The sequence below is a fragment of the Ovis aries genome, chromosome 8 (genome assembly GCF_016772045.2).
Source record: "Ovis aries strain OAR_USU_Benz2616 breed Rambouillet chromosome 8, ARS-UI_Ramb_v3.0, whole genome shotgun sequence".
Taxonomy (NCBI): Eukaryota; Metazoa; Chordata; class Mammalia; order Artiodactyla; family Bovidae; genus Ovis; species Ovis aries.
In genome coordinates, this window is record NC_056061.1 from 19,774,358 (window position 1) to 19,793,906 (window position 19,549).

At 42.9% G+C, this 19,549-nt stretch overlaps 1 long non-coding RNA gene across 2 annotated transcripts; it reads left to right on the plus strand.

Annotated features, from left to right (window-relative positions):
* The first annotated feature begins 9,357 nt into the window (after positions 1-9,357).
* Positions 9,358-19,300, plus strand: LOC132660199 (uncharacterized). Of its 2 annotated transcripts, none has more exons than XR_009601516.1 (4): positions 9,358-9,458; positions 12,693-12,782; positions 13,112-13,349; positions 17,794-19,300. It is a non-coding gene; the product is annotated as an uncharacterized LOC132660199 (long non-coding RNA). The 2 variants fall into 2 exon arrangements; XR_009601517.1 differs by lacking the exon at positions 17,794-19,300 and adding an exon at positions 13,677-15,267.
* The last annotated feature ends 249 nt before the right edge of the window (positions 19,301-19,549 follow it).

Consider the following 19,549-nt stretch of genomic DNA (forward strand, 5'->3'; position numbering starts at 1 on the left):
GTGTTTGTTCCCTCTTCTTTTACGAGGTAGCTTAGCAACCCAGCAAATCATACCTTCCACACACCCCGCCCACGGTCTTCTCTTCCTCCCACAGTTCGCAGTCACCTTTCCCTACATGGCCTGGACCCCGTGGGTCCCAGGATGAGCCCTGCTCCCCCTGTCCCTGTGCGTGCAAGCATGTTTTCTTTGCCTAAAATTCCCTTGTCTGTCTGTAGAACTCAAACTCAACCCGAAAGACTCTGCTCAGACATTATCTCTGGCCTTCCTGGGTGTAGTTGGTTATGTCTGCTTCTGTGTGTTCATTAGCCCTGTGAGCAAACTCCCACAGCATTTATAGTATCAAAGGGTTTTTTTGTTTTTTGTTTTTGGTATTTTTTGTCTCCTTCTCTAGATGTAGGCACCTAGAACAAGGGTCATAAGGATTTTTATGCCCCAGAACCTATAATAGTACAAAGTGAAAGCCGCTCAGTTGTGTCCGACTCTTTGTGACCCCATGAACTGTTGCCCTCCAGGCTCCTCTGTCCCTGGGATTCTCCAGGCAAGAATACTGGAGTGGGTTTCCATTCTCTTCTCCAGAGGATCTTCCCGAGCCGGGGATTGAACCTGGGTCTCCTGCATTGCAGGCAGATTCTTTACTATCTGAGCCATCAGAGAAAGTGCCTGGTGCTTTATAAGTAGGTACTGGCTGAATCTGTAACATACAAGAGTCACTAACACTCTAGTGAAAAATTCTATTACAGCCTTTATGGGAGACAACCCAGCTATAATGAAGCTCTTTACTTCAACATTAAAGTTAGAAAATACCCAAACCAGGTGCTTCCTAGAGGAAGCATGAAAGTTTAGAAACTGCACGTTCGTAGGTCCAGTCTTGCTTACTCATATTGCTCTTGAATGTCTTTCAGGGTATTCAAACAATTTGCACCAGACTTAACAAATTTTATCCCTCAGTCACATCTTCTGGTTTCCCCCATTTTAGTTAGTGGCAACCGCACTGTTTCACTGGCTAAAGGCAAATATTCTGGGGTTGTCCCTGACTTACTCCTTGCTTCTACATTCGCATCAGCGCATTAGCTGGTCCTGATCCGCTCTTCCTTCAAAACATCATTCATTTCACTCCTGCCTTGGTAGAAGCCGCAATACTTGCTCACCTTCATTGCAACAGCCTCCTAACTGGTTTTCCTTGCCCACATCCCATCCCTGAGACATGGTCTATTTTCAACAGGGCGACTAGAGTGGTCCTTTAAAATTTTATCATGTTCCTTCTCTGCTCAAAACTCTCCAATGACCCTCTTGTTCCCTGCATTCCCTCCTAGTACCTGAACAGGTAGGTGATAAACATTTGCCAGCTGAATAAATTAATATTCAAGCCTTAGTATAAAAACAGATATCAAGACACTGTGGTGTATTGTTGTTTAATCACCCACTAAGGTATACACTATGCGTTACTACATTTTGGGTATAATCATGTTTTCAATACCACCAAAATGTTCCAGAAATATCTGGGTACCAAACATAATCTCTTTCTGTCTAGCCATAAACTGACCACAAAGTATCCATTTGGTCCTGGTCAGTCACATTGCTCTCAGGGGGTTGGTTTCTTCAGCTTTTAAAGGAGGAAATTGAATTCAAAGGTTTTTATAATCTGTTGCAATTTGAAATGTCTGTGATTTTTTGTGTGAGTTTTGGCTCTCCCTTCCTCAAAACAAGGACGGACTTGCCCTTTCTGAATAACCCTTTATTTGATCTTTTAGATCAGGAGTTTGCCATTGACATGTACATGCTGCTATATAGAAAACAGATAACCAAAAAGGACCTGCTGCATAGCACAGGGAACTATACTCAAAATCCTGAAATAACCTAAATTCTGGAAAAGGATAGACACATGTGTACGTGTACCTGAATCACTTTATGGCACACCTGAAACTAACCGAACATTGTTAACCATCTATACTCCAACATAAAAGTGCAGCACCGTATGACACGCCTTATACGTGGAGTCTAAAAAGACATGAGACAAGTGAACTTATTTACAAAACAGAAACAGACTCGGGGAGACTTAGAGGACGAACTTATGGTTGCCAAGGAGAAGAATAGGGGAAGTGGATCGTTAGGGAGTTTGGGATGGACATGCGCACACTGCTATATTTAAAAGGGATAACAAACAAGCACCTACTGTCTAGCACAGGACACTGCTCAGGTGGCAGCCTGTACGGGAGAGGGGTTTAGGGGAGATGGGGTACATGTATATGTGCAGCTGATTCCCTTTGCTGTCCACCAGAAAATACCACAATATGGTTAATCGGCTACACTCCAATTCAAAATAAAAAGCTTGATAAAAAATGTTGTCTTCAAAAGTGTTCTAGTTAATGCCGCAGAAGAAATCTTCAGAGATGCTGTGGAAAGAATTTGGGACTGGTGGGTGAGGCAGGAGAGTGGACCCAACCAAGATGGAACCAACACCATGGGCCAAATGGGGCAGCAGAGAGACTGTGAGAGACGGGCTCTGAGGACAGAGCTCGTCCCCTGCCAGTCTGTACCCTTTCCCTCTCTTGAGATCTGGGACAGAGGCTTAGTGAAGTGTCCCTGACTTTGAAAAGTAATGACAAGGAATGAATTTTCAAGTGCAGCTCATCAACACTTGCTTGAGAGACTGTGTTTGTGTGGAAAGCTGTTTTAACACCGAAGTTGTCTGCAGTAATTTGCTCAGTGGTATATTTAGACAGGAAGCTAATATAAGATGAAATCATTACTGTCAACTCTAACAGGTTTTTAAGTGATCGGGTGGAAAGGGGGCTCACCTAGCCTTTGGGTAGAAAATTCTGAAAACAAATCAAATGGGAAATTTCTTTAAAAACTTCACCTTTCCACATTTTCAAGTGAAATTGAATTCACTTTTCAAAATATTTATTGTGTGGGTTTCAGATGCCACTCCTTAAAACCTGCAATTACTTGTGTGTGACTCTTAAATTGATCATTTGAGAATGGGAAAAATTGCTGGCTTGTGTCATTTTAAACTTTAATAATTTCAGCTCTCCCTTGTAATCAGAAGATAGAAAATGGCATGCAAAAGCAAGGCAGTTCAAGTTTCCCAGCTTCAGTTTGGCCACGAACCCTCATCATGAATTGTTCAGGACAATTTTCCAACTCATTGACAGCATTCTCCAGTTTCTGTTGAGTGATTTTGCAAATTGCTTCCATCATCCTTTGCTCCAAGCCCTTCCAAGCAATATGCCTTCGATGAGTAAATATTCACTGCTTTTTTCTATCATGCCTAAACTCCAAGTTAATAAGACTTGAGTGTGCACTGGAGCTTGTAAAGACCAGATCTAGAAAGAATGGCTTATAGACTTGTTTATGTCTTTAATTACTAATGTAATACATAATAATAACTGCAAAAAATTCTAGAAAATTGCAGAAATGTGTAGTATAAGTAAAAATTGTTCTGCTATAAAAAGTCTTCCCCTTCTTCTTCCCACTAACCCAAGGCTCATGTCTGGAGTAACTGCAGTTATCAGTCTAGGATCTTTGTGTCCAGGATTTTTCTCTATTTACAAACACCCAAAAACACATACTCATACACAGTAAACACAAAAATTAATTCTCTTCCTCCCTTCCTTCCTTCTTACCTTCCTTCTCCTTCCTCCTCTCCCCTCTTCCCTCTTTCACTTTTTCCCCCAAATATGTATTTAATCTAATACTAATTATTATCCTGCCAATTCCTTTTTCTTTTTCACCCAACAATCATCTTAGACATCCTTCCACAATAGCATATACAAGCTTGTCCCATTTCTTTAATAGACTTTCAGTATTCCCAGGGGATGCTAGTGGTAAAGAATCTGCCTGCCAAAACAGGAGATGCAAGAGACGTGGGTTCAATCTCTGGGTCATGAAGATCCCCTCGAGGAGAAAATGGCAACCCACTGTAGTGTTCTTGCCTGGAGAATCCCATTGACAGAGGAACCTGGCAGGCTACTGTCCATGGAGTCATAGAATTGGACCCAACTGAAGCGACTGAGCATGCACGCACTCATTCCAAAGCACGAATATACTATAATTTATGCAGCCATTCTCTTGTTGTTGGGCATTTAGGTTGTCACCAGTTTTCAAGGTCACCAACAATGTTGCAAAAGTGGGAAGAAGGGAGGAAGAAAGCACGGGTAAAGAGCAAGAAGAGAATCAACCCACCTCACTGTATCATCTAAGACCCAAGGGCAAAACACACCGTCGTGTTCGGACCTTTGCTAACTGAGAGCTGACCTCAGGCTGCTGCACTTCAGATGCCATGCTGGCAGGACCACTAGATGCTTCAGGCCACTGCCCCGTGGGCCTGCAGAGCTATGTCCTGCTCAAGCAGGCAAGCGAACCCTGGCAGTGCAAACTCATTGTCCCCTGAATGAGCCGAGACCCTCGTTCTCGGCTTACCTGTGGGATAGTTCCTTGGCCAGCACACCTTTCAATGTTCTGTTAAAGTTCTATTGCCAAACAGACTCACAGATAGAGACAACAAGCCAGTGATTACCCTTTGGGAGAGGGAGGGGGCGGGGCAAGAAGGCTTAGGGGCTTAAGAGATGCAAGCTACTATGTATAAAATAAATAAGCCACAAGGATATATTGTACAATGTGGGGAATGCAGTCAATATCTTATAATAACTATGTATAATATAAACTTTAAAAATTGTGAATCACTGCGTTGTACACCCGAAACTCAATGTATGTCAACGATATGTCAGTAATAATAATCCGACTCTTGCTGCCATTGGGTTTCTGAGAAGACCTGAGGTTTCAGCCTGCCTTGAGTCCACTCACAGCTTAGGGGTCAGTTCATTCCACCCAGGGAGAAGGCAATGACACCCCACGCCAGTACTCTTGCCTGGAAAATCCCATGGATGGAGGAGCCTGGTGGGCTGCAGTCCATGGGGTCACTAAGAGTCAGATGTGACTGAGCAACTTCACTTTCACTTTTCACTTTCATGCATTGGAGAAGGACATGGCAACCCACTCCAGTATTCTTGCCTGGAGAATCCCAGGGATGGGGGAGCCTGGTGGGCTGCCACCTATGGGGTCACACAGAGTTGGACATGACTGAAGTGACTTAGCAGCAGCAGCAGCATTCCACCCAGCCATCTCATTCTAATGACTCAGATGCAGCCCCCGCTGCAAGCCTTCTGTTCACCCAGCCTCATGCTCTGCCTCTCATCTTCTCCTTCCATAGGTGTCCCATCCCCAGCTCTTTCCACAGCTCCTCTTGCACCGCATGAATAAGCATCTACACCTTCCATCTCCTCACAGACCAATTCCTTATTCTTCTTTCTAACTGACGCCTGTGAAAGCGTCGTGAATCTGTAATCTTTTCAAGAGTTATGTGGCAGCTGCTCATCTTTCTTCATCTTCCCTATTTCTGGATTTGGGCCTGAAAAATGGAATGAGGAAGAAGAGATCAGAAGAGAGAGGAGAGTTGGCATTCCAAATACTATTCATATTCTCCACTGTGTGGGCTCCTGTCAGGGGGCTAAACCATTCCCTTCCGTTCTCGTTACCCTCAACTTCCAAACCTTGGTTAGTGCTCCAGGTTCATGGGAAGACTTGGCTCCTGTGCACATCATATCCTAAAGTCTGGGGGCTCCATTCACAATGCGGGGACTCAGGGAAGTGGGCCTTCTAGGCCTTGACCTCCCCTACTTAGGGTGCTGTCACCCCTCCCCCCATTTCCATCGTGCCCGCCCACGCGCACACTCTCATCACTCCGAACCCCCCTGCTCTAAGATCAGCTCCCGCCTCTCACTGCCTCATTCCTACCGCACCTGCTCTGCAACCTCATCGTGATCCTCACACGACGTCCCAAGACCAGAGCCTCTGCCTTACCGCCACTGTATCTCTCAGTCTAATGAGTCTTTGCTCAGATTTATTCTTTACTTTTCTATCTTCCCTCAAGCAGCGCTCAAACCCTTGTCCAAAAGACAGCCGCCTTACACCTGGAGTGTGTCAGTGTCTTTGGAAGGGCCTCCGCACTTCTAAGACTTCTCAGCTGGCTTAGTGGTACAGTATCCACTCGTGAGTGCAGGAGTCACAAGAGAGATGGGTTCAGTCCCTGGGCCAGGAAGATCTCGTGGAGTGGGAAATGGCACCCCACCCCAGTATTCTTGCCTGGAAAATCCCAAGGACAGAGGAGCCTGGAAGGCTACAGTCCATGGGGCCACAGAGAGCCAGACATGACTGAGTGACTAAGAACTCACGCACTCCCCCCCACCTTCTACTTTTTTCTTTGCACATGCACTTTAACCTAATTCCCTGGGATGCCTTGAACACTCTGTCCCACTGCAGCGAAACCTGGACTTCTCTTCCCCAGAAGGGGGCACTCTATTGTACTGACATCTCCTGTCCAGTCTCACTGTACTTGTCCTCTGTTTTTTATCTGTCTGCCCTTCGACCTTCTCCTCACTCTAGTGGAGACCTCAGGCTGCCTGTTGTCTCTGGAACAGCTTCATTTCCTAGGTCCAGGGTTACTTTAGAAGATAGTTCCAAGTTCACTTATAATGTTTTACATCTTGAAATCTGAAATTAAAATGGGACAAATATTGACTTTGGCAATTAAAGCTTCCAAACAAAGCCACAAACTAGAAAACCTAGGAACGTGAATAATAATTATCTTAATAACATCTCATAGTTATATACTACCTTTATTATTCACAAAGAGATCTCTATTATCCTAGGTGATCCTTATACTAGTTCAGGAAGTATCGATCTTTCCTTTTTATAGATGTGAATCTGAAGCACAGTGATGTAAAGAGACTTTGTTTATATATCTGGTTTAGGAGCAGGAGCTTGGCATTCCAAATGCGAAAATTCTTAAATCTACATACATGGCCTGTTGGGCTTAAAAATACATCTACGTTTACTCCATAGGGGGGAAAAAAGGCCAGCAAGGCTTGAATGAGTTAAAGTCTAAGGCTTTGTGACCCAGAAAACCCCCTGCCTTGGAGGTCACAGTCCAGGGACACCGTGATTTTTTTCCCCCTATCCTTGAAGCATCCTAAAGTTCAAGCAAGGGCGCAGTTATCAAAATGCCAGCTCTAATTTTAGTTGGGGCAAGAGCAAGAACAGACAGAGATGTGACGTTTAATCAAAAGTGCTATCATTCAGGGACGTTAGTAAGTCAGTTATCGGGCTCCCAGTGGGGCTGGCACGTCTGACCTCACTATCTGGGGAGCACATGTTGCTGGACCCCAGCTTGTGGTCACCGGGTGATGACTCAGAGCCCGGCTGCTGAAAGCCTGTGGGAAACAGAATTCCAGGACTCAGTCAGAGCCAAGAAATCCTTCCACACGCTCTCTAAATAGCATGTGATAACCACTTCTATCAAACCAGAACAGCACCTGGGCTTTTTTTTTTCCTGACCTATGAAGTGTGGGTGCTCAGAGGATGCAATAAATGCCTTATCAAGAAAACCTAACATTTATCCTGTTTTCAGAGTCTTCGTAAACGTGCCTTTGGAAAGCAAGTTCACCTGCTTTTGTCTGTTCGGTTTTTAAAACTTTTATTTCATATTCAATTATGGTTGATTTACAATGCTGTGTTAATTTCAGGTGTACAGCAGAATGGTTTGATTATACATATGCCTATGCTTTTTCTGATTCTTTCCCAATATAGTTTATTACAGAAAGTTGGGTCGAGTTCCCTGTGCTATATAGTAGGTCCTTTTTGATTATCTATTTTGTATACTGTGGTGCAAGTTAATCCGTTTTTAAGGTGAAATTTGTTACAAAAAGTCCCCAGTGCTATATACCGCCATGTGTAAAATAGCTAGTGGGAAGCTGCTATATAGCAGAGAGAGCCTCAGCTCAGTTCTCTGTGATAACCTCTGGGGTGTGCTGGGGGTGGGGTGGGAACAGAAATCTGCCCAACAGTGTAAAGCAATTATATTCCAATTAGAAAGTAAAAAATTAAATAAAATCTCCAGTGGAAACAAAAAAAGTTGCATGGCAGTAAAAACAGTTTAACGACCTGATTGCTTGGGCCTAGGTCTGAACAGCGGTATATGCAACCATCCCCTAACGTCTACCTCAGAGACCAAGGTGACGCCTGAACAGAGCTGTGGGAATTGATACTTCAGGCATCCGAGGCCAGAGACCTAGTCAGTCAGAAGAGTGCAGGTGGCTTCAACCTCAGTTTCGTCGCTGACAGGAAATTTCACCACAGCCGTGCCAGAAGGTCTCATTCTCAGCAAGCACGATCCCGATCTGGGGGTGTCCTGAACATACACTAGCCCTGGAAATGTGGACCCAGACTTGGAAAGTCTTGGGGTGCTCTCCAGCTCTGAGAAGGCTGGGAAGCCCGGGTCCAAGATGGAGACTGTGGTGGGAAACGGGTTCGCCCTTTGGTCACCTCCATGGCTTGTTTGGGCCTCGGGAAGGTTCCAGATGGTCACTGCTTTTCCAGAAGGTCAGTTCCAGGAACCGGTCCAGTCCGGTTCCTGAGGACTCCCCTGGCTCTTGGGAAACTCAGCGTCTTTTCCAGAATGCCTTCGGGTGGGGGGCGGGGAGGTGTTGCCGGAGGCCCGAAAGACCAGAATGGATTGGCCTCCCCGGGTCTGGGGGTTGGGAGGCTGGCACTCCCTCCCTGGCTGTTCCTCTGGGAGGCATGTGCCTTAGTCGTGAAGGCACTTGGCCCCCTCCCAACACTCAGCAAGAAGGGGAAAACTCCCAAGACTGCTCGAAGCCATCCGATAGGCTGCCTGGGTAGATTCCAGAAGATGTTGAGAGTGTTCCCTGACTGAACACAGGTGACCTGAGAAATCTGTGAGCATCGTGCTTCCTTCCTCTTAGACCTTGTCCTGGTGAAATTATTCACTCTTGATGGGAAGTGAGTTCCTAAATAGCTACCCCTCCCCTATGACCAAATGACACTGCCTTTGGCTATCTGTCTAAAAACAGGGTTATTAATGAGGAGGAAAGCCATCCTCGGATTTTTAAAACTTTTCTGACTGCACTGGGTCTTAGCTCTGGCATGCAGGAACTTCAATCTTCACTGCAGCTTGCAGGATCTTAGTTTTGGGATGCAAACTCTTTAGTTTCAGTGTGTGGGATCTAGTTCCATAACCAGGGATCTAACCCAGGCCCTCTGCATTGGGAGCAGGAGCATGGAGTCTTAACACCATGGGAAGTCCCCATTCTCTGAGTAAACCTTCCTCCTGGAAACTCAAATATCTGCATGATACTGAGTTGCCCCATTTTCTCTGAGGGACAGCCGCTTGCATCTCTGAGAGCCTGAAATAGCCCCAGACATGTGCCAGTCTTTATCTGCTCTTAAGCCTGGGCCAGGAAACTCAACACAAAACAGAATGTTGGCGTCTAGCTTTCTACCCATTAAGGAAACACACGGTGGAAAAGACTGAGTTGACCCAAGGGCGCAGTGGCTGCCTCTCCCCTGGCAGTGTGGACCATCTAGCCGTCTTGCTCCAGGTACCACGGGACAGTGGGGAAGGGCTTTTCTGGGGCCCCGGGATTGGAGCCTCCCTCGGAGCTCTCTGGCTTATTATACTTTATACTACATTTACTCATATATATACTTATGGATGATCTCCAGATATTTGGCTGCCTGATACTTTCACAGTGCATTCTCGGGGAATTAAAAGTGGATTTTAAAGAGCATAATCACTTTAAAAACTATTTTACAGTTTCTTAAAAATTTAAATACACACCTATCCTATGACCCAACAATTCCACACCTAGGTATTTGTCCAAGAAAAAGGAATACTTATATCCACTAAAACTTTATTTATAATAGACAAAACTGGAAATACCTCAGGTGTCCTTCAAGAGGAGAATGGATGAGCACACAGTGGTGCGTTCGTGCCATGGAATACTACTCAGCAATAAAAAGAGATGTGTAGGCAAAGACATAGAAAACTTCCCCAATACCATGCTGAATAAAAGAGGAAATGCTGGGTTGTGTTGGGCATGCTGCACACAAGAAAGAACGCGTGCAGTGTGAGTCCCTGTAAACGAAATTCTAGCAAAATGAACTCATGATGATAAGAATCAGATCAGTAGGTATTTGCGGTGGAGGTGAGAGGTGACCGGAAAGGGCACACAGAGGAACTCTCTGTGGTGCTGGAAAAGTTCTGCGTCTCCATATGGATTAGTCAAAACTGTTTCAATGGTACACCTCAGATCTGAGCATTTCAGATCTTATGTTATCCCATTTCAGTGCTAAAATAAATAAAAATAAAATGTTAAAGATTGGAGGGAGACTGCTCCCGGGCACTGCTCAAAATCGGCTGCTGGAAGAGTCAATGTTTCTTTGAGAACATCAGGAATCATGCTTTAGGTCCTGCGAGGACAACCTTATGATTCCAGGACTCATTCTCCCCTTCATGCCACAGACACATCTCTTAGCTCCTGTCCTGTGCCAGGTACCACTGCCAGTGGAACAAAAGAGGCATGCTCTTATGGGGCTTACACTCTACTAGGAGGAGACAGGGAAGAAACAAGTAAATGTAAAGGAGCAAAGCGTGGTGAGGAATCTGTCTGTGATGAGGTGATACTCTAAGTGATCAGGAGCCAGTCATGCAAAAATAAGGAGCAGAACATCCAAGACAGGGAGACTAGCAGAGCTTCTCCAAATGTCTCATGCTTGATTGGACCAATTGGTTCCAATCTCTCTAAATCTTCACTGACACTTACCTTTAAAAAAAATAATAGCAGCCAGCTTAACAGGTATAAGGTGAATTCATGTAAAGTCAGGCAAGGTGAATACATACTAGAGGTCCGCTGTCAGTGCAGTGCTATAGTTACAATACTGAAAAATTTACAGTTTGTCTCAAGTTAAGTGTTCTTACCATGCACACATACACACAAGAAATAAAAATCTTATATCAAAATGGCAAAGCAAAATTTGTAACTGATGCTTGGAGAAGTTCTTGTTTGAATGGTAAACTTTCCTAGGGTGAGATATCCCTCAGTGTTCTGAAAAAATCATTTTTCGGCACATCTGATCCGAGGAAGAACCTTAGGTCTGCAACAATGTTACAAATAAGATCATTGACAATCATTCTCTTGATTGGGCTGACTCTTGAGAGTCCTTTGGACAGCCAATCAGTCAACCAATCAACCCTAAAGAAAATCAACCTTGAATATTTATTGAAAGGACTGATGCTGAAGCTCTGATACTTTGGCTGCCAGATGCAAAGAGCTCAATCATTGGAAAAGACTCTGATGCTGGAAAGATTGAGAGTAGGAGGAGGAAGGTGTGACAGAGGATGAGATGGTTACATAGCATCGCCGACTCAATGGTCATGAATTTGAGCAAACTCAGGGAGACAGTGAAGGACAGGGAAGCCTCATGTACTGCAGTCCGTGGTTTGAGAAGAGCTGGACACGACTTAGCTACTGAACAACAACAACAAATCATTCTCTCTGGTCACTGATTATTTACACCATAATAAATGACCAGATTGGTTTTGGCTTCTCTAGGGAAACCTCTTAAAAATATTGTCAACTAGATCTCACATCTTCAGGTTTCCTTGGAAGCATCAGCTGCCTTCAGGTCCTCCTGATAGCCCTGTTTGGGCGTTCAAAGTCTGAGCCAAAATCTCCATGGTCTTCCCAGAGAGCACTTTTTCTGATTTTTCTTTTTTTGGTTGAATGTGTTCCAGTTCATGAAAAGAAAACTCACAGTTGTAACCTTGAGCAGGAAGGTTGAGTTTTCATCCATGATTTTTAAAAGATTCTAGAGGATAAAACAGGGAAATTTGAAACTATTGATAGGATAGTTTCTAGGTCAATGGGTGCAGCATCTGTAGTACTGTCTTGGTAAGGGAGTTGCCCATATCCTGAGAAATACTCAGCTCATCTCACAGAAAACCTGCCAGAAGTTTTACTAGACACTGTTGCCTTACGCTCACAAACCGACTGTCTCAACAGTCTTCCTACAGAAATCACTTGACCTTTCCTTCCAAATTCTCTTGCAAATCACATCATCTGAGCCTCCTGTGCTAAAAAAGCCAGTGTCCAACCAAATGTTTTCTTCTTTTTGTTTAACTAATATTTATTGTTCTAAGTGAAGCTGCTCAGTCATGTCCGACTCTTTGCGACCACATGGACTGTAGCCTACCAAGCTCCTCCATCCATGGGATTTTCCAGGCAAGAGTACTGGAGTGGGTTGCCATTTCCTTCTCCAAGGGATCTTCCCGACCCAGGGATCGAACCCTGGTCTCCTGCACTGCAGGGAGACACTTTACCATCTGAGCCACCAGGGAGGTCCACATATCCATGAGTAGACTTTCTTTCACTTTACTGGTGGCTCAGATGGTAAAGAATCTTTCTGCAATGTGGGAGACCTGGGTTCGATCCCTGGGTTGGGAAGATCCCCTGGAGGAGGGCTTGGTAACCCACTCTAGTATTCTTGCCTGGAGAATCTCCATGGATACAGGAGTCTGGTCGGCTACAGTCCGTGGGGGTTTGCAAAGAGTTGGACATGACTGAGCGACTAAGCACAGCACACAAAAGTCATATTCCTCTTCCTGTGTGCAATGATTGGAATAAGGAAGAAAAACAGGCACAGCTTCATCACAACTGGTGATGTGATCCTTATGGATTAATGATGTGGTAGAATTTAACTTGTAAATCAAACTGTCACTCATTTGTGTGCCCAGTCATCCGCAAATGTTCTGATGACTAAGTTTTCTTTTCCAGCAACTTACAGGTTCGATGAATGCTAAAGAGGCTTATCAGCTGCTGAATGTGGGCATGCATGAGGCTGCAGAGTTCCAGGCTAGTGCAAGAGTGAGTGACTTTATCATACTCCTTGTCTAGGCAGAGCAAGACTTCTGAGACCAGTCTCCTCTGTCCGATATTTCTTTAACCTATTGAAAGGTGGGTGTTCAGGATGCAACTACATATGACAGGGCTGAGGTCATCATGTCCTGGGAAAAACAAATGGAAAGAATATTTGCCCCTGAAAGCCTAAAACATTGCCTCCGTTCCCCCTCCTTACATCCCTCTCTCTCTCCCTTTCTTTCCTTCTTTCCTTCCTTGCTTCCTCCCTCCCTCTTTCTTTTCTTCCTTCCTTCCTCCCACCTCTCTGTTATTGACTCTCTCTCTCTGTGTCCTAGTTCCTAGTCAAAATAACCTTGGAAAAAGTGCCCAACGAATAGGAGCTCAGCGACTGGCTTGCTGCCACCATGGAATGAAAGTGTACTGGGGCAAATGGAGATCTGGTCAGGAGGACACGTTGGTTTCAGCTTCGGTGCTGCCTCCTTGAGGCTGATGCAATTGTGTGTTTAAGGGTTCAACGTTGCGTCCAGATGCAGCAAGAAAGAGGGCCATAACCCATCACTGTTTTCTGAGAAGGTGAGACAGCAGCAGTGCTCTGGGGGCGGGGAGCCACGGTGGAATTGCGGTCCAGTGGTTACTGCTGTGGATGCTGCCGCCAGGCTGCCTGGACTCACATCCCGAACTGATACTTCCTTGCATCGCTTGGAGCAAGTCACTTGTTTTTCTGTACCTCAAGTGGTTTGCCTGCCTAGAGCTTTATCAGTTTTATTGAGCTTTTAAACAACTTTAGGTTTCATTGATTTTCTCTATGTTTTTCTCTTTGTAATTTTGTTGATTTTGCCTCTGATTTTTATTATTCCTCTTCTCTGTTCACCTTAGGCTTTTTTTGCTTTTCTTCTCTAGTTTTCCTAGATGGCTCAGTGGTAGTCTCTGCCTACCAATGCAGGAGGTGCAGGATACTTCGGTTTGATCTCTGGGTCAGGAAGATCCCCTGGAGGTGGAAATGGCAACCCACTACAGTATTCTCACCAGGATAATCTCATGGACTGTAGCCGATGGGGTGGCAGAGTCAGACACGACTGAGCACTCAAACTAAGTTCTAGTTTCCTAGGGTGGAAGCTTGGATGATTGATTTTAGGTCTTTCTTTATTGTAAAATACGCATCCAACACTATACATATTCTTTCAAGCACTGTTTTCATAGCATCTGCTATCTGATAAGTTGTATTTTCATTGAGTTCAAAACATTTTTTTAAATTCTCTTGAAACTTATTGAGATATACTGTGTAATCTCTAATTGAGGATTTTCTTGATATTTTTCTGCTATTGATTTCTTTCATTGTGATTAATTTCATTGTGATCTGAAGGCAGCTTTGTATGATTTCTACGTTTTTAAATTTGATAAAGTGAGTTTTATGGTCCACAGAGTGGTCTATCTTGATGAATGTTCCATGGGAGCTTGAGAAGACTGTGTAATTTGCTGTTATATGAAATAAGCATTAACGTCTTTTAGATCAGTTAGTTGATGGTGCTGTTCAATTCAACCACATGTTTACTGATTTTCTGTCTGTTGAGTCCCTCAACTATTGATAGAGGGTTTTTGAAGTCTTCCACTATAATAGTGGGTTCTTTTATTTATTTATTTTTGTAGGTCTAACAACTTTTAAAGTCTCTCTAAACAGCAGAGACATTACTTTGCCTACAATGGTCCATCTAGTCAAAGCCATGGTTTTTCCAGTATTCATGTATGGATGTGAGAGTTGGACTATAAAGAAAGCTGAGCTCTGAAGCATTGATGCTTTTGAACTGTGGTTTTGGAGAAGACTCTTGAGAGTCCCTTGGACAGCAAGGAGATCCAACCGGTCCATCCTAAAGGAGATCAGTCTTGAATATTCATTGGAAGGACTGATGTTGAAGCTGAAGTTACAATGCTTTGGCCACCTGATGTGAAAAAACTGACTCATTTGAAAAGACCCTGATGCTGGGAAAGATTGAAGGTGGGAGGAGAAGGAGATGACAGAGGATGAGATGGTTGGATGGCATCACTGACTCAATGGACATCAGTTTGAGTAAGCTCTGGGAGTTGGTGATGGACAGGGAAGCCTGGCGTGCTGCAGTCCATGGGGTCACAAAGAGTCAGACACGACTGAATGACTGAACTGAACTGAATAACTTTTGTCAAGATGTTCAAAATACAAGATGTATTTTGATACTCTGTTATTAGATACACACATGTTAAGGATTGCTACGCTTTCTTATTGTCATATAATGTGTCTCTTTATCCTTATTTTTCTTGTTCTGAAATCTGCTATGTTCAAAGTTAATATAGTTACTTTTTCTGATTAGTGCTCTCATGGTATATCTCTTTCTGTCCCTTTAATTTCAATCTATTTGTCTTTATATTTAAAGCGGACTTCTTTTAAACAACATATAGTTGTCTTATTTTTTCTTTTTTGTTTCTGTTTTTATCCACTCTAATAACTTTTACATTTTAGTTGATGTTTTATACATTCATGTTTAAGTAATTATTGATTAATTCCACCATATTTTCATTCGCTTTCTATTTTCTGCCTCGTTTTGTTTCTTTTTTTTTTCCTTTGTTTTGTCTTCCATGCTTTTTCTGACTTCTCTGGTTTTAAATGCATATATATTACTTTCTCTCTTTAGTTAGTATATAAATTATGTTGTTGTTCAGCCACTAAGTCATGTCTGACTCTTTGCAACCTCATGGACTGCAGCACACAGGCTTCCTTGTCTTTCACTATCTCCCAGAGTTTGCTCAGACTCATGTCCATTGAGTCAGTGATGCCATCCAAACATCTTGTCCTCTGTTGTCCCCTTCCCCTCCTGCCTTCCATCTTTCCCAGCATCAGGGTCTTTTCTAATGAGTCATCTCTTCTCATCAGGTGGCCAAAGTATTAGAGCTTCAGCTTCAGCATCAGTCCTGCCAATGAGTATTCAGGACTGATTTCCTTTAGGATTGACTGGTTTGATCTCCTTGCTGTACAAAAGACTCTCAAAAGTCTTCTTTAGCACCACAGTTTGAAGACATCAATTATTTTGTGCTCAGCCTTCTTTATGGTCCAGCTCTCACATTCATATATTACTACTGGAAAAACCATAGCTTTGACAATATGAACCTTTGCCATCATAAGTGATGTCTCTGCTTTTTAATATGCTGTCTAGGTTTGTCATAGCTTTCTTTCCAAGGAGCAAGATTATTTTAATTTCATGGATGCAGTCACAGTTCGAAGTGATTTTAGAGCCCAAGAAAATAAAATATAAATTATACTTCATTAAAAAAAATCTTTTTTGTATGCCCTAGAGTTTGCAATATACATTCACAACTAATCCAAGTCCACTTTTAAAAACCACGATACAGTTTCACAGGTAGTGCAGGTACTTATAACTGAGTATTCTAAATTCCTCCCTCCCATACACTACTATATTGCTATCGTTCATTTTACATCTCCATTAGCTATCAGTTCAGTTCAGTAGCTCAGTCCTGTCCAACTCTTTGCGATCCCATCGACTGCAGCACGCCAGGCTTCCCTGTCCATCACCAACTCCCAGAGCTTACTCAAACTCATGTCCATCGAGTCGGTGATGCCATCCAACCATCTCATCCTCTGTCGTCCCCTTCTCCTCCTGCCTTCAGTCTTTCCCAGCATCAGGGTCTTTCCCATAGTTGCCAATTATTTTGAACAAAATATTTTTGGTTAGATCAATTAAGCATAAAAATAATAAAATATTTTATTGTATCTTTACTTATTCATTTATAATGGTTTTCATTTCTTTATGTAGATCTGAGTTTCTGTATAATTTTTTTCTTTCTGAATAACTTAAAAAATAACACTTTGTATAAGACAGGTTCATTGGCAACAAGTTCCCTCAATTTTTGTTTGTCTGAAGGAATCTTTATTTCTTCACTTGAGGGACAATTTCACTAGGTACAGAATTCTAGGCTGGCATTTTTTCCTCCTTTAAACATTTAAAATATTTCAGTCTATACTCTTCTTGCTTGCATGGTTTCCAAATATAAGTATGATATACGTATTTTTGTTCCTCTGTAAGTAAGGTGTTATTAGTCTCTGAATTTTTTCAAAATTTTCTCCTTGAGTTTGACTTTCTGCAGTCGTAATATAATATTCCTAGGTGTACATTTTTCATGTTTCTCCTGAGTGGCGTTCCCTGAGCTACCTGGAGCCAGGCTTTGTTGCCTGTCATTAGTTCTGTAAAATTCTTAGCCATTATTACTTCAAACATTTCTTCTGTTATTTTCTCTCTTCTCTTTCTGGTATCCCTATTACATGTATGTTGCTGCTGCTACTGCTAAGTCGCTTCAGTCGTGTCCGACTCTGTGCAACCCCACAGACAGCAGCCCACCAGGCTCCCCCGTCCCTGGGATTCTCCAGGCAAGAACACTGGAGTGGGTTGCGATTTCCTTCTCCAATGCATGAAAGTGAAAAGTGAAAGTGAAGTCGCTCAGTCATGTCCGACTCTTAGCGACCCCATGGACTGCAGCCTACCAGGCTCCTCCATCCATGGGATTTTCCAGGCAAGAGTACTGGAGTGGGGTGCCATCGCCTTCTCCCGTTACATGCTTATAATTTTCCCACAGTTCTCTCTCTTTTTTAAATTCTTTTTTTCGCTTTGTTCTTCAACTTTCTATGATGTATATTCAAGGTCACTGAATCTTTGCTCGGTTATTTTCACTCTATTGATGAGTTCACAGAAGGTATTTTTGTTTTTTGCTACATCAGGCTTATTCTGTTTTTTCTTTCCTCATGGCAAAATATACATAACATAAAATTTGCTGTTTTAACCATTTTTCAGTGTTATTGCAGTGGCATAAGCATATTCACAATACTGTGCAACCACCACTACTCTAAATTTCCAGTATTTTTCGTTTTTGCAATGGAAACTTTGTAACCATTAAATAATAATTCTTCATACCCCCTCCTCCCCAGCCCCTTGCAATCACTAATCAATTTTCTGTCTCATGAATTTGCCTATTCTAGGTACCTCACATAAATAGAGGACTTCCCTGGTGACTTAGTGGTTAACAAGTCTGCCTGCCAATACAGAAAACTTGGCTTTGATCCCTGGGTCGTGAAGATCCCCTGGAGAAGGAAATGGCAGCCGACTCCAGTATTCTTGCCTGGAAAATCTCATGGACGGAGGAACCTGGTGGTCTACAGTCTATGGAGTCGAAAAAGAGTCGGACACAAATTAGTGACTAAGCAACGGCAACAACAACATATAAATAGAAGCATACAATTTTTGTCTTTTTGTGTCTGAGTAACTTTGGCTTCTGTCCCGGATATTGTGAATGTTATGTTACGCAGACTCTGGAGTCTATCATAGTCTTCTAAAGAATGTTAACAATTTTGTTTTAGCTGCTAATTAAGTTTATTGGACTTAAACTTCAAACTCTGCCTCTTGTCAGCCACTCCAATCTCCATTCAGTCCTTTGATCTTCAACTAGTTTGCTCGTAGCCTGACCTACTCATGCATCATGGTTCAGGGCTCAGCCCGAGATTTGGACAAAAGTTTTTACACAGAATTTGCGGCTTTTTCCCTCTGGGCCTTCACTTTCTATCATCATCTCTCTTCACGTTTTAGTGGCAGTGATTGCCCTGAACTCTGTCCTCTGAGACTTTAGGTATTTTGTGTTTGAAGTTTCAGTTGCTCTGAATAGGGCAGACTTCAACATGACTGATATGAGGCTAACTGCTATAAAAATGGGAAGTAACCCTTTACCAGTCCCTTCTATTTAGTATCAACTCCTTTCCAAACTCTACTTGCTTTCATTAGTTCAGGTAGTTATTTATCCAGGGTTTCAGTTATCCATAGGGACGGTCAGACTGACAGGAGCATACACAGAGATTCTCTCATTATATGTGAACACAGATACAGTGAGTAACTCCTTGGTTTACTCTAAATCTCTTTGAAGATAATAATCAACTGGGACGCTTACTCTACATGCAGATTTCCATCCTCTTCCTGTGAAATTTTGATTCAGTAGGTCTGAATTGGGAATCAGTAATCCATTCTTAGTTCACTGGAGGCTCCAAGTGATTCTTATTTTCAGAGAAGTTCAGGTGAACACTATATTAGGCTCTTGCTACTCAAAGTATAGGAGCTTATTAGAGGTATATAATCTTAGTCTCTTAATAACTTAGAGGACATTATAGATTCCTAATGAGTTTTTGAACCAGGGCCAGAATGAATCTTATAAATGCAGATAAACAAAATTCACATCCTTGTAACTAACTAAGTAAATATGCCTATCTGCCAGTTCTTGAAGTTTAGTGTCTGGGATGTGCCTTTTATGTTTCTTTATCATGGTTAGTGGCTAGAGAGAAACATGTGACCATGTTTCTGATACAGCATACAGTTTCTGAAATGTAACCCTTTCAGCATCTGCCTGTGGTTAGAATTCATCCTTTACCTCCTTACCTTAAACATGATACACTGGTGGCTTTTCCAATTTATTCAGTGACATTTTGATATGAGAGCAGAGAATAGAGCAACTAGGATTAGAATTCCCAAATGCCTCCTACCTGTTAGAAAAGAAAAATCTTCTCTTCAGTAGAATTTGTTACATAAAATGTTGTCTGTAAAATGGGAGATATGTCTAACCAAATTGCCTCTAATGCAGTTGGGGTGGGCCTGCAGCAGAAAGGAATCAGATCTTTCCCCAGTAAGGAAGTGCTGACTCCATTTGGACCAGATCAAGAGTAGTTCCATTGAAACTGAGGAAGATTGAGGAAT